The sequence below is a fragment of the Anomaloglossus baeobatrachus genome, chromosome 6 (genome assembly GCF_048569485.1).
Source record: "Anomaloglossus baeobatrachus isolate aAnoBae1 chromosome 6, aAnoBae1.hap1, whole genome shotgun sequence".
Lineage (NCBI taxonomy): Eukaryota > Metazoa > Chordata > Amphibia > Anura > Aromobatidae > Anomaloglossus > Anomaloglossus baeobatrachus.
The window spans coordinates 564,455,539-564,469,684 of NC_134358.1; the positions used below are offsets into that span (position 1 = coordinate 564,455,539).

Genomic DNA, 14,146 nt, shown 5'->3' on the forward strand with positions numbered 1-14,146 from the left:
CAGCTGGAGATACATGCTATCACTGGAGGAGCAGAGGACAGAGGATCTGCAGCTGGAGATACATGCTATCACTGGAGGAGCAGAGGACAGAGGATCTGCAGCTGGAGATACATGCTATCACTGGAGGAGCAGAGGACAGAGGATCTGCAGCTGGAGATGCATGCTATCACTGGAGGAGCAGAGGACAGAGGATCTGCAGCTGGAGATACATGCTATCACTGGAGGAGCAGAGGACAGAGGATCTGCAGCTGGAGATACATGCTATCACTGGAGGAGCAGAGGACAGAGGATCTGCAGCTGGAGATACATGCTATCACTGGAGGAGCAGAGGACAGAGGATCTGCAGCTGGAGATACATTGTATCACTGGAGGAGCAGAGGACAGAGGATCTGCAGCTGGAGATACATGCTATCACTGGAGGAGCAGAGGACAGAGGATCTGCAGCTGGAGATACATGCTATCACTGGAGGAGCAGAGGACAGAGGATCTGCAGCTGGAGATACATGCTATCACTGGAGGAGCAGAGGACAGAGGATCTGCAGCTGGAGATACATGCTATCACTGGAGGAGCAGAGGACAGAGGATCTGCAGCTGGAGATACATGCTATCACTGGAGGAGCAGAGGACAGAGGATCTGCAGCTGGAGATACATGCTATCACTGGAGGAGACTGCAGGATTGTGCTGCACACGGATGTAGCAGAGCTGAGCTTGTCACTGCACAGTGATATCAGCTGAGATTGAGAGACCACAATGAAGATGACCCCTTCCTCCCGCTACATCGCAGGGCTCCACATTGCACATCACTTACCAGTTGCTCCTTGCAGAGGATCGGTCCCAGAGCTGAAGTTCAGGCTGGTGGCAGCATTGGATGGAGTCCAGTGATTGCAGCTCCGGAGAGGACCCCGCATGGAGGACATTCCCTCACAGGCTGCAGGATGGCATGCAGCAGAAGTTCAGGTGTGTGTGCCAGGCAGACATATCCACAGGGACAGGCAGTGCCACAATGGATGCCCAGTGGCTGCGGTGTGAATTGTGTCTCTCGGGGAATTGCAGGTCCCTGCTCTTTAGCACTAGACAAAGCACAGTAAACCTTGCAGGTCTTGCTGAGAGAAGACCACCCTACAGTCAGGGGGGACAGGCGCCTTAGCCAATCGCTTGTCAGGCAGCGATTCTTATAAATATTCATCCGCTGCACCGGGCCAATTAGGGTGTGAATGGGATGGGGCTTATTTAAATCAAACTGAGTCATTCATCTGTGTGAGCTGGAGCCGCAGCAGTGTGATGAGGGCGCAGCGCCGCTGCCGCCGAGGATTGCTGTGCAGCTGTGCGCCGCTGCGCTCCCGTCACGTGCCCCTCTGCAGGGCTCCACACATCGTGCACCCCGCGACCTGGGGGTGGAAGGGACAAAGAAGACCCCGAATAATGGACCTGGGATGATACGGGGAGACTTGGAGGAAGCCTCGCATTGTAGAGCACCTCCCGGGGGCCCCACGAGCAAAGGGCCCTAATCTGTGTATGTCAAGACGGAAACTTTCCGACAACTTTACACTACTGAGTAACACCAGTGTCGCTGAAATAGCAATAAAATAAATCTATGCTTAAGTTAACATTCTAACATTATAGTGTTTACTGTTTATTTCTGTGAGCGGTTGTGGCGGGGGCCCCAGGTTGTGGTGGGGGCTCCAGGTTGTGGCGGGGGCTCCAGGTTGTTGTGGGGGCTCCAGGTTGTTGTGGGGGCTCCAGGTTGTGGTGGGGGCCCCAGGTTGTGGTGGGGGCCCCAGGTTGTGGTGGGGGCCCCAGGTTGTGGCGGGGGCCCCAGGTTGTGGTGGGGGCTCCAGGTTGTGGCGGGGGCCCCAGGTTGTGGTGGGGGCTCCAGGTTGTGGCGGGGGCCCCAGGTTGTGGTGGGGGCCCCAGGTTGTGGTGGGGGCCCCAGGTTGTGGCGGGGGCCCCAGGTTGTGGTGGGGGCCCCAGGTTGTGGTGGGGGCCCCAGGTTGTGGTGGGGGCCCCAGGTTGTGGCGGGGGCCCCAGGTTGTAGTGGGGGCCCCAGGTTGTGGCGGGGGCCCCAGGTTGTGGCGGGGGCCCCAGGTTGTGGCGGGGGCTCCAGGTTGTGGTGGGGGCCCCAGGTTGTGGCGGGGGCCCCAGGTTGTGGCGGGGGCCCCAGGTTGTGGCGGGGTCCCCAGGTTGTGGTGGGGGCCCCAGGTTGTGGCGGGAGCCCCAGGTTGTGGTGGGGGCCCCAGCACATGGCTTATAGAAGGGACTCCCACCTATCAGGAGAATCTGGGTGCCCTTCTCTATCTGCACCTAAAAATGATGAGGCGCCAACATGACGCTTGTACCACACTACAGTGATGACATAAGGCCTCTGTGTAATTTGCATGGTGTGCCCACCACCCTGCTGGCACATGCACAGTACCACCTCTCCACCTCCATATGCATTATATGGGGGTCCTAAAGATGGCCAAATAGAGCACAATCAGCACTTACTAGAGATGAGAAGAATCCTGGGTAAGTGGCCCCATCAGTAATCGCTGCCAGCCTCTCACAAGTGTCCCTCTCCCATCCTTGAGAGACTTGTGACAGCGCTGGGATCTGAGCTTCCTATGGCTTAGTGTTTTAAATGTATTTGCTTTCTGATTTTGCAGCAAGGGTTAATGACACTTTCCTTGCTGGTAGCTACAGGTTAGTTCTTCTCAGGTGCAGCCAGTTTGGGACCACACCTCTTCCCTTGAAATAGTCACATGTTCCATCACCTAATGCCGATAATAGATTCATTCTGTTCTGACCACCTTAGAGGGAGGAAGTCTCAAGCAGCTGCTGGAGTGCTGCGTGCTGGAGTGCTGCGTGCTGGAGTGCTGCGTGCTGGAGTGCTGCGTGCTGGAGTGCTGCGTGCTGGAGTGCTGCTGGAGTGCGGAGTGCTGCGTGCTGTAGTGCTGCGTGCTGGAGTGCTGTTGCTGGAATGCTGCTGGAGATCTGCTGCTACAGTGCTGCTGCTGGAGATCTGCTACTTGAGTGCTGCTGCTGGAGATCTGCTGTTGCAGTGCTGTTGCTGGAGATCTGCTGTTGGAGTGCAGCTGCTGGAGTGCTGCTGCTGGAGATCTGCTGTTGCGGTGCTGCTGCTGTTGCTGTGCTGTTGCTGTGCTGTTGCTGGAGTGCTGCTGTTGGAGTGCTGTTGCTGGAGTGCTGCTGGAGATCTGCTGCTACAGTGCTGCTGCTGGAGATCTGCTGCTTGAGTGCTGCTGCTGGAGATCTGCTGTTGGAGTGCTGTTGCTGGAGATCTGCTGTTGGAGTGCAGCTGCTGGAATGCTGCTGCTGGAGATCTGCTGTTGCGGTGCTGCTGCTGCTGCTGGAGTGCTGCTGTTGCGGTGCTGCTGCTGGAGTGCTGCTGCTGGAGTTCTGCTGCTGGAGTGCTGCTGCTGGAGTTCTGCTGCTGAAAATCTGTTAAGTGCTGCTGCTGGAGATCTGCTGCTGGAGATCTGCTGCTGGAGTGCTGCGGCTGGAGTGCTGCTGCTGGAGTGCTGCTGCTGGAGTTCTGCTGCTGGAGTGTTGCTGCTGGAGTGCTGCTGCTGGAGTGCTGCTGCTGGCGTGCGGAGTGCTGCTGTTAGAGTGCTGTTGCTGGAGAGCTGCTGCTGGAGATCTCCTGTTGGAGTGCTGTTGCTGGACTGCTGCTGTTGCAATGCTGCTGCTGGAGTGCTGCTGCTGGAGATCTGCTGCTTGAGTGCTGCTGCTGGAGATCTGTTGTTGGAGTGCTGTTGCTGGAGTGCTGCTGCTGGAGATCTGCTGTTGGAGTGCAGCTGCTGGAGTGCTGCTGCTGGAGATCTGCTGTTGCGGTGCTGCTGCTGGAGTGCTGCTGTTGCGGTGCTGCTGCTGGAGTGCTGCTGCTGGAGTGCTGCTGCTGGAGTTCTGCTGCTGAAAATCTGTTAGAGTGCTGCTGCTGGAGTGCTGCTGCTGGAGTGCTGCTGCTGGAGTTCTGCTGCTGGAGTTCTGCTGCTGGAGTGCTGCTGCTGGAGTGCTGCTGTTGAGGTGCTGGTGCTGGAGTTCTTCTGCTGGAGTTCTGCTGCTGGAGTGCTGCTGCTGGCGTGCGGAGTGCTGCTGTTAGAGTGCTGTTTCTGGAGTGCTGCTGCTGGAGATCTCCTGTTGGAGTGCTGTTGCTGGACTGCTGCTGTTGCGGTGCTGCTGCTGGAGTGCTGCTGCTGGAGATCTGCTGTTGGAGTGCTGTTGCTGGACTGCTGCTGTTGCTGGAGATCTGCTGCTGGAGTGCTGCTGCTGGAGATCTGCTGTTGGAGTGCTGTTGCTGGACTGCTGCTGTTGCTGGAGATCTGCTGCTGGAGTGCTGCTGCTGCTGGAGTGCTGCTGCTGGAGATCTGCTGCTGGAGTGCTGCTGCTGGAGATCTCCTGCTGGAGTGCTGCTGCTGGAGATCTGCTGCTGGAGATCTGCTGCTGGAGTGCTGCTGCTGGAGATCTGCTGCTGGAGTTCTGCTGCTGGAGTTCTGCTGCTGGAGTGCTGCTGCTGGAGTGCTGCTGCTGGAGATCTGCTGCTTGAGATCTGCTGCTGGAGTGCTGCTGCTGGAGATCTGCTGCTGGAGTTCTGCTGCTGGAGATCTGCTGCTGGAGATCTGCTGCTGGAGATCTGCTGCTGGAGTGCTGCTGCTGGAGTGCTGCTACTGGAGTGCTGCTACTGGAGTGCTGCTGCTGGAGTGCTGCGGCTGTAGCGCTGTGGCTGTAGTGCTGTTGCTGTAGTGCTGTTGCTGGAGTGCTGTTGCTGGAGTGCTGCGGCTGGAGCGCTGCGGCTGGAGCGCTGTTGCTGGAGCGCTGTTGCTGGAGCGCTGTTGCTGGAGATCTGTTGCTGGAGTGCTGTTGCTGGAGTGCTGTTGCTGGAGATCTGTTGCTGGAGATCTGTTGCTGGAGATCTGTTGCTGGAGTGCTGTTGCTGGAGTGCTGTTGCTGGAGATCTGCTGGAGTGCTGCTGCTGGACTGGTGCTGCTGGACTGGTGCTGTTGCTGGACTGGTGCTGTTGCTGGACTGGTGCTGTTGCTGGAGTGCTGCTGCTGGAGTTCTGCTGCTGGAGTTCTGCTGCTGAAAATCTGTTAGAGTGCTGCTGCTGGAGTGCTGCTGCTGGAGTGCTGCTGCTGGAGTTCTGCTGCTGGAGTTCTGCTGCTGGAGTTCTGCTGCTGGAGTGCTGCTGTTGAGGTGCTGGTGCTGGAGTTCTTCTGCTGGAGTTCTGCTGCTGGAGTGCTGCTGCTGGAGTGCGGAGTGCTGCTGTTAGAGTGCTGTTTCTGGAGTGCTGCTGCTGGAGATCTCCTGTTGGAGTGCTGTTGCTGGACTGCTGCTGTTGCGGTGCTGCTGCTGGAGTGCTGCTGCTGGAGATCTGCTGTTGGAGTGCTGTTGCTGGACTGCTGCTGTTGCTGGAGATCTGCTGCTGGAGTGCTGCTGCTGGAGATCTGCTGTTGGAGTGCTGTTGCTGGACTGCTGCTGTTGCTGGAGATCTGCTGCTGGAGTGCTGCTGCTGCTGGAGTGCTGCTGCTGGAGATCTGCTGCTGGAGTGCTGCTGCTGGAGATCTCCTGCTGGAGTGCTGCTGCTGGAGATCTGCTGCTGGAGATCTGCTGCTGGAGTGCTGCTGCTGGAGATCTGCTGCTGGAGTTCTGCTGCTGGAGTTCTGCTGCTGGAGTTCTGCTGCTGGAGTGCTGCTGCTGGAGTGCTGCTGCTGGAGATCTGCTGCTTGAGATCTGCTGCTGGAGTGCTGCTGCTGGAGATCTGCTGCTGGAGTTCTGCTGCTGGAGTTCTGCTGCTGGAGTTCTGCTGCTGGAGTGCTGCTACTGGAGTGCTGCTGCTGGAGTGCTGCTGCTGGAGTGCTGCGGCTGTAGCGCTGTGGCTGTAGTGCTGTTGCTGGAGTGCTGTTGCTGGAGTGCTGTTGCTGGAGTGCTGTTGCTGGAGTGCTGCGGCTGGAGCGCTGTTGCTGGAGCGCTGTTGCTGGAGCGCTGTTGCTGGAGCGCTGTTGCTGGAGATCTGTTGCTGGAGTGCTGTTGCTGGAGTGCTGTTGCTGGAGATCTGTTGCTGGAGATCTGTTGCTGGAGATCTGTTGCTGGAGTGCTGTTGCTGGAGTGCTGTTGCTGGAGATCTGCTGGAGTGCTGCTGCTGGACTGGTGCTGCTGGACTGGTGCTGTTGCTGGACTGGTGCTGTTGCTGGACTGGTGCTGTTGCTGGAGTGCTGCTGTTGGAGTTCTGCTGTTGAAGCCCTGGTGTTTGGCTGCAGCAGTGGGTGCATATCCTTTTGTCTATGTCCCCCTCTCTGTCCTCCTTCCCCTGTGTTATATTACAGTAGTGGTGACGTCTAGTGCACTCACTGGTCTTGGCACTAGACAGGATGAGTGGAGGGACAGTGGGGGACTAGGCACGTGACGGCGACGATGGGAAGGACTCATATAGAGGCCAGACACAGGTGTCAGGAGGTGTCCCGTGCCCCGCTCCCTATTGTCAGGGGCTCCCTTTCCCTTTCCATCTCTGTTGAAACATGGACGCCCGCTAGTCCATGTGTGACACCGCCGGATGGGAGCCTACGAACCGACTCCTATCTGTAGACAATAGGGATGATCGAATACTTCAATTATTCGGCTTCGCGCATATTTTCTGAATACCTCGCCGCTATTCCACTATTTGATGCGCAATGTAAGTCTATGGGAAACCCGAATAACAACTATTCAGAACTATTCGGGCTTCCCATAGACTTACATTGCGCATCAAATAGCGGCGAGGTATTCGGAAAATATGCGCGAAGCCGAATAATCGAAGTATTCGATCATCCCTAGAAAGAGAGGGGAGCCAGCACGATCTGAAATTGGCATGCATCATATAAAAAGTGAAAATTCACAGATTTATTCCAACTGTACTACAATAAAAAAATGAGATTTTTAGCAAATAATTGATCAATTTTTTGAGCCACCCCTGCCAACGTCACGGCAAATGTCAATAGGGGGGTCCTACTCTACATTCTGTATTTCATGTGCCATGCGGCCTCCTAGATAAAGTTAAAAGCAGAACCATAATGGAGCACACATACCTGTAACCAGTATATAACCGCTTCTATGTTGCAAAAAGGCACTTGTGGATAGAGACCAGCCCAGGTCCCAGCATGTGGAGCAAGCTCTGCACCATACCAGGACTATATCAGAACTGATCCTCCCAGTGCCAAACAGCAACCATTGATAAAGGCGGACCAGATCCAAGAATGGTGCTTAATTAGCATTGCCTGTGGAAAGGGGTGAGGTAACTGAGTCTGAACAGCTACCAACAGGAGGAATACAAAGCAAACCAAAATCAGGCGTGCATGGCATGGTGGTGACCGGCCACCAGAATTTGTAGCATAACTACGACCAAACAGAGAGAGAGGGGAGCCAGCACGATCTGAAATTGGCATGCATCATATAAAAAGTGAAAATTCACAGATTTATTCCAACTGTACTAACTGTACATACCAGGCACTAGTCCTGGTATGTGTAGGGCTTGCTCCACATGCTGGGACCTGGGCTGGTCTCTATGCACAAGTGCCTTTTTTGCAACATGGAAGCGGCTATATACAGGTTGCAGGTATGTGTGCTCCATTATGGTTCTGCTTTTAACTTTATCTAGGAGGCCGCATGGCACATGAAATACAGAATGTAGAGTAGGACCCCCCTATTGAGATTTGCCGTGACGTTGGCAGGGGTGGCTCAAAAAATTGATCAATTATTTGCTAAAAATCTCATTTTTTTATTATAGTACAGTTGGAATAAATTTGTGAATTTTCACTTTTTATATGATGCATGCCAATTTCAGATCGTGCTGGTTCCCTTTTGATCATCCCTAGAAGACAACCATGAAGCCTCTTATGATCAGCACCAAGAGCCGGGTGTTGTTCCCATTTACACCGTCTCAAACATCTTAGGGTCACTTTCTTTCCAAATATGTTGCTGGAGTCTAGGGGATGGTACCAGTTCCAGCTGTCCTCCTCCTTTCCCAGGACCCCATGGTCCTCCTCTATGGCACGTGTTCTCATGCCTCAGACATAACTATGGGGGGTACAGACAGGGAAACACCTGCACCCCTTAATACATTTATCCCACTTTACTCTCAAGCATTTTTAATTACGGTCATCGTAAAGTTAATGTTACCCAATATTTACCTTGGTTACCAGCGTACACCGCTTAGCGCTGGCTCCCTGCACACATAACTAGGGTACACATCGGGTAACTAAGCAAAGCGCTTCGCTTAGTTACCCGATATTTACCCTGGCTACGTGTGCAGGGAGCCAGCACTAAGCGTTGTACGCTGGTAGCCTTGGTAAATGTCGGGTAACCAAGCAAAGCGCTTTGCTTGGTTACCCGATATTTACCCTGGTTACCAGCGTACACGCTTACAGGCTGCCAGCACTGGCTCCCTGCACACGTAACCAGGGTAAATATTGGGTAACTAAGCAAAGCACTTTGCTTAGTAACCCGATGTGTACCTTGGTTACCAAGCGCAGAGTCGCTGGTGGCTGGTCGCTGGTGAGATGTGCCTGATTGACAGCTCACCAGCGACCATGTAGTGACGCACCAGCGATCCTGACCAGGTGAAATCGTGGTCGGAATCTCTGGTACGTCGTTTAGTGAGACGGTACCTTAAGTGTTTATCTCACTCTAGTGCTGGATTTGCAGCTACTCTGCTCAGTTCTGCTGTATAATATTCCCAATGCTGCTGCTTTCTGGTAAGCATTTTATCTCATCCCAAATCTGGAATCATTATCTACTTACAGCTGTCTATTAATTGTTTTATCTCATCACAGGGCTGGATTCACAGCTGCCATGCTCAGTAGTGATGTACAATATACCCTACATGCTGCATTTTCTAATATGTGGTGTATCTAATCTCAGGGCTGGATTCACAGCTGCCATGCTCAGTAGTGATGTACAATATACCCTGCATGCTACATTTTCTAATATGTGGTGTATCTAATCTCAGGGCTGGATTCACAGCTGCCATGCTCAGTAGTGATGTACAATATACCCTGCATGCTACATTTTCTAATATGTGGTGTATCTAATCTCAGGGCTGGATTCACAGCTGCCATGCTCAGTAGTGATGTACAATATACCCTGCATGCTGCATTTTCTAATATGTGGTGTATCTAATCTCAGGGCTGGATTCACAGCTGCAATGCTCAGTAGTGATGTACAATATGCCCTACATGTTGCTTTTTTTTATTATGTGGTGTATCTAATCTCAGGGCTGGATTCACAGCTGCCATGCTCAGTAGTGATGTACAATATACCCTGCATGCTGCATTTTCTAATATGTGGTGTATCTAATCTCAGGGCTGGATTCACAGCTGCAATGCTCAGTAGTGATGTACAATATGCCCTACATGTTGCTTTTTTATTATGTGGTGTATCTAATCTCAGGGCTGGATTCACAGCTGCCATGCTCAGTAGTGATGTACAATATACCCTGCATGCTGCATTTTCTAATATGTGGTGTATCTAATCTCAGGGCTGGATTCACAGCTGCCATGCTCAGTAGTGATGTACAATATACCCTGCGTGCTGCATTTTCTAATATGTGGTGTATCTAATCTCAGGGCTGGATTCACAGCTGCCATGCTCAGTAGTGATGTACAATATGCCCTACATGCTATCTGCTGCTTTCTAGTAAGCATATTATCTCACCCCAGATCTGGAATCATAGCTGCCATTGCTGAGTTTACTGCTGTACAATGTCCTACTTGCTGTGACTTTTTAGTAAGTGTTTTAACTCACTTCAAAGCTGGATTCACAGCCACACTGCTCATTGCTGCTGTATAATATCCCTCATGCTGTTGCTTTCTAGTGTTATATCTCAACCCAGATGTGGAACCAAAGCTACCACGCTCATTGCAGCTGTATAATCTCCTGTATAATGTATAATGTCCTGTATAATGTATAATTCTGCAGCTTTCTAGTAATTGTTTTATCTCACCCAAGTGTCACATTCACCACTGCAGGGCTCAGTGCTGCTTTATAATTTCCTCCATGTTGGTCCTGTTTATAAACTTGTGGTACATAGAGGCAGGAGATCAGGAATCCGTCATGTCTGTGTGTGCTGTGTATGGGAGACATCATAGCAGCCAGTCTGCACCCACCAGCTCAGAGACAACTGGAAATGAAAGAATGGTGGAAATGGCCAGAAATAGTTTATATACAAAATAGCTTATTCTGAAAAGTTCAACTAAGCTTGAAAACAAATAGTATGGGGATAACAACTGTCTTACCAAATTACCTAACTTTCATTTTAGATACATTAGATCCCCCCCAAAAAAGGTGAGGGGGTTACATTTCCATTTTTTCAGGTTCATTTGCTGCAAGTTGTAGAAGCCAATTGATTTAGATGTGATCATCCCCGCGCCTCGCATCACGCGTCCGTCATCCTCGCTCTCTAGGATCACGCCACCAATCAGTCGCCGGCCTGGGGGTGCGCACTAGACTCACCACCAGGCATTCCTGATAGCGCTGCGTCCTCGGGAGCGGAGCATTCTGCTGCTGGAGTATATAAATATTCATCACATTCAGGGTTATATTTCGGCTGATTTCCTCCAGATCTCATTTTTTTTTCGGTAATATTAAAATTTGCGCTCCTCTCGTTATTAACAGAATCCGACCCAAAGGTGACATTCAATATTCAGCAGCATTTAATAAAACGGAGAGCCCCATCATCCCGCGATCCCCAGTTCCCAAAATACTCATCATTCAGCTCCTCGTTTCCTATTCAAGATCCAAGTATTGCAGGAACCTCCAAAATAGCACCTTAAAGGGGAACTCTTATTTATAACAGCTGGGGATATTAGTAAATAATAATAATAATAATAATAATATATTCTTATTTCTAACAGCTGGGGATATTAGTAAATAATAATAATAATAATAATATATTCTGGTCAAAATGACACCTCAAAGGGGAACTCTTATTTCTAACAGTTGGGGATATTAGTAAATAATAATAATAATAATCATAATAATATATTCTGGTCAAAATGACACCTTAAAAGGGAACTCTTATTTCTAACAGCTGGGGATATTAGTAAATAATAATAATAATATATTCTGGTCAAAATGACACCTTAAAGGGGAACTCTTATTTGTTCCAGCTGGGGATAATAATAATAATAATAATAATAATAATAATAATAATAATAATAATAATGATAATGATGATGATAATAATAATAATTTATTATTGTCATTGACTCTTCTCAAAATGGCACCTTAAAGGGGAACTCTTATTTGATACAGTTGGGGATATTAGTATTTAATAATAATAATAATAATAATAATAATAATAATAATAATAATGATAATAATAATTAATAAAATCTAATATAGTAATAATACAAATATATAATAATAATAATTATTATTATTATTATTATTGTTGTTGTTGTTGTTGTTGTTACTAATAATTTTATTATTATATTTTCTGGTCAAAATGACACCTTTAAAGGGGAACACTTATTTGTTCCAGCTGGGAATATTAGTAAATAGTAATATATAATAATAATAATAATAATAATAATAATATTAAAATATATTAAAATAATAATACATTTATTTTATATTATTATTATTATTGCCTCTGGTCAAAATGGCATCTTAAAGGGGATATCTTATTTTTTTTTCTACAGCTGGGGATATTAGTAAATAATAATAATTAGTAAATAATAATAATACATTGATTTTATATTATTATTATTATTGCCTTTGGTCAAAATGGCATCTTAAAGGGGAACTCTTATTTCTTACAGCTGGGGATATTAGTATATGACAAAGAACCAGTGTGACTCTTCTCGGAGCTCCCGCATTGCAACTCTCTGAATGGGTTGTTTTGGATTCAGGAAACATACCTGCTTTTTCTATAAAAACAGCGCCACCCCTCTGTAATGGTTGTGTGAGGTATTGCAGCTCAGTGCCATTCATTCAGGAAAGGTGAGCTGCAGTACCTAACATGACCTGAGGACACAAGTGGCGCTATTTCTGACCAGTACATCTGATAGCACTCTGAGCCCTTCTATATATTGTGGACACATGTAGACGATACGTTTCCAGGTCTCCGGATCATAGTCAGCCACATGCGAGCCCGCTGCCATCATCGCTGCCACGGACAGCGTAACACATCCGATATAGATAATGGCACGTCCTCAGTGATGGAGCCGTCAGTGTCAGAGCGTGGATGTCACTTCCATTACTTTTCCTCCCTGGCAGGTTTAATAATGGATGAGTTTATTATAACAGCAGTCATTTATTCCAGTGCTCACGATCCTTCCTCAGGCGTTTCTAGATGTCTTATAAGAAGTTGTCACCTGCACGAGTTCTGTCTCCAGGAGTGCTGGATCACAGGCTCCTCCTGCTGCACTAACTGCTCTGAGCCAATCAGCATGCCTTACAGACTGAGAGCCACTGCAGCTGCATCCCCCTCCTCCCCCACCATTATTTATATTGATAGATTCCGCTGCCAATAAAAGGAAAAGCAACAGGCGCCTGAATAATGAAATCATCAACTTTTTATACAGTTAATTAATCCCATTTTATTTAGACAATTGGATGCCACTCAAAACCACAGTTTCCTTTCTCCGGACTAAAAGATGCCAAACAGTTGTATTACAGCAAGAAAACTGCGGGAAGTGCACGAGATTCACCCAAAGATTAAAGGGCGCAGAGGGAAAAAAACAGAAATAGAAGATTGTAAACTAATGACAGAAACAGCAAAACAAATATGAACAATTGCAGCAAGTACAAAACAACAACCTATAAACATAGAATTAATACATGTACTCCAGAGCTGCACTCACTATTCTGCTGGTGCAGTCACTGTGTACAGACATTACATTACTGATCCTGAGTTACCTCCTGTATTATACTCCAGAGCTGCACTCACTATTCTGCTGGTGCAGTCACTGTGTACATACATTACATTACTGATCCTGAGTTACCTCCTGTATTATACTCCAGAGCTGCACTCACTATTCTGCTGGTGCAGTCACTGTGTACAGACATTACATTACTGATCCTGAGTTACCTCCTGTATTATACTCCAGAGCTGCACTCACTATTCTGCTGGTGCAGTCACTGTGTACATACATTGCATTACTGATCCTGAGTTACCTCCTATATTATGCTCCAGAGCTGCACTCACTATTCTGCTGGTGCAGTCACTGTGTACATACATTACATTACTGATCCTGAGTTACCTCCTGTATTATACTCCAGAGCTGTACTCACTATTCTGCTGGTGCAGTCACTGTGTACATACATTACATTACTGATCCTGAGTTACCTCCTATATTATACTCCAGAGCTGCACTCACTATTCTGCTGGTGCAGTCACTGTGTACATACATTACATTACTGATCCTGAGTTACTTCCTGTATTATACTCCAGAGCTGCACTCACTATTCTGCTGGTGCAGTCACTGTGTACATACATTACTGATCCTGAGTTACCTCCTGTATTATACTCCAGAGCTGCACTCACTATTCTGCTGGTGCAGTCACTGTGTACATACATTACTGATCCTGAGTTACCTCCTGTATTATACTCCAGAGCTGCACTCACTATTCTGCTGGTGCAGTCACTGTGTACATACATTACATTACTGATTTTGAGTTACCTCCTGTATTATACTCCAGAGCTGCACTCACTATTCTGCTGGTGCAGTCACTGTGTGCATACATTACATTACTGATCCTGAGTTACCTCCTGTATTATACTCCAGAGCTACACTCACTATTCTGCTGGTGCAGTCACTGTGTACATACATTACTGATCCTATAATGATCCTGAGTTACATCCTGTATTATCCTCCAGAGCTGCACTCACTATTCTGCTGGTGCACTCACTGTGTACAGACATTACATTACTGATCCCTAGTTACATCCTGTATTATACTCCAGAGCTGCACTCACTATTCTGCTGGTGCACTCACTGTGTACAGACATTACATTACTGATCCTGAGTTACCTCCTGTATTATACTCCAGAGCTGCACTCACTATTCTGCTGGTGCACTCACTGTGTACAGACATTACATTACTGATCCCTAGTTACATCCTGTATTATACTCCAGAGCTACTCATAATAGTTCAGTAAATTGCTAATAATATAGTG

At 48.7% G+C, this 14,146-nt stretch overlaps 1 protein-coding gene across 1 annotated transcript in view; it reads right to left on the bottom strand.

Moving 5' to 3' along the window:
• Window positions 1-1,267, bottom strand: part of LOC142243644 (pituitary adenylate cyclase-activating polypeptide type I receptor-like) — a 275,726-nt gene extending 274,459 nt beyond the window's left edge. Inside the window, 1 exon segment of the mRNA XM_075315754.1 lies at window positions 810-1,267. The gene's annotated coding sequence lies outside the window, so the exon portion shown is untranslated.
• Window positions 1,268-14,146: the final 12,879 nt, after the last annotated feature.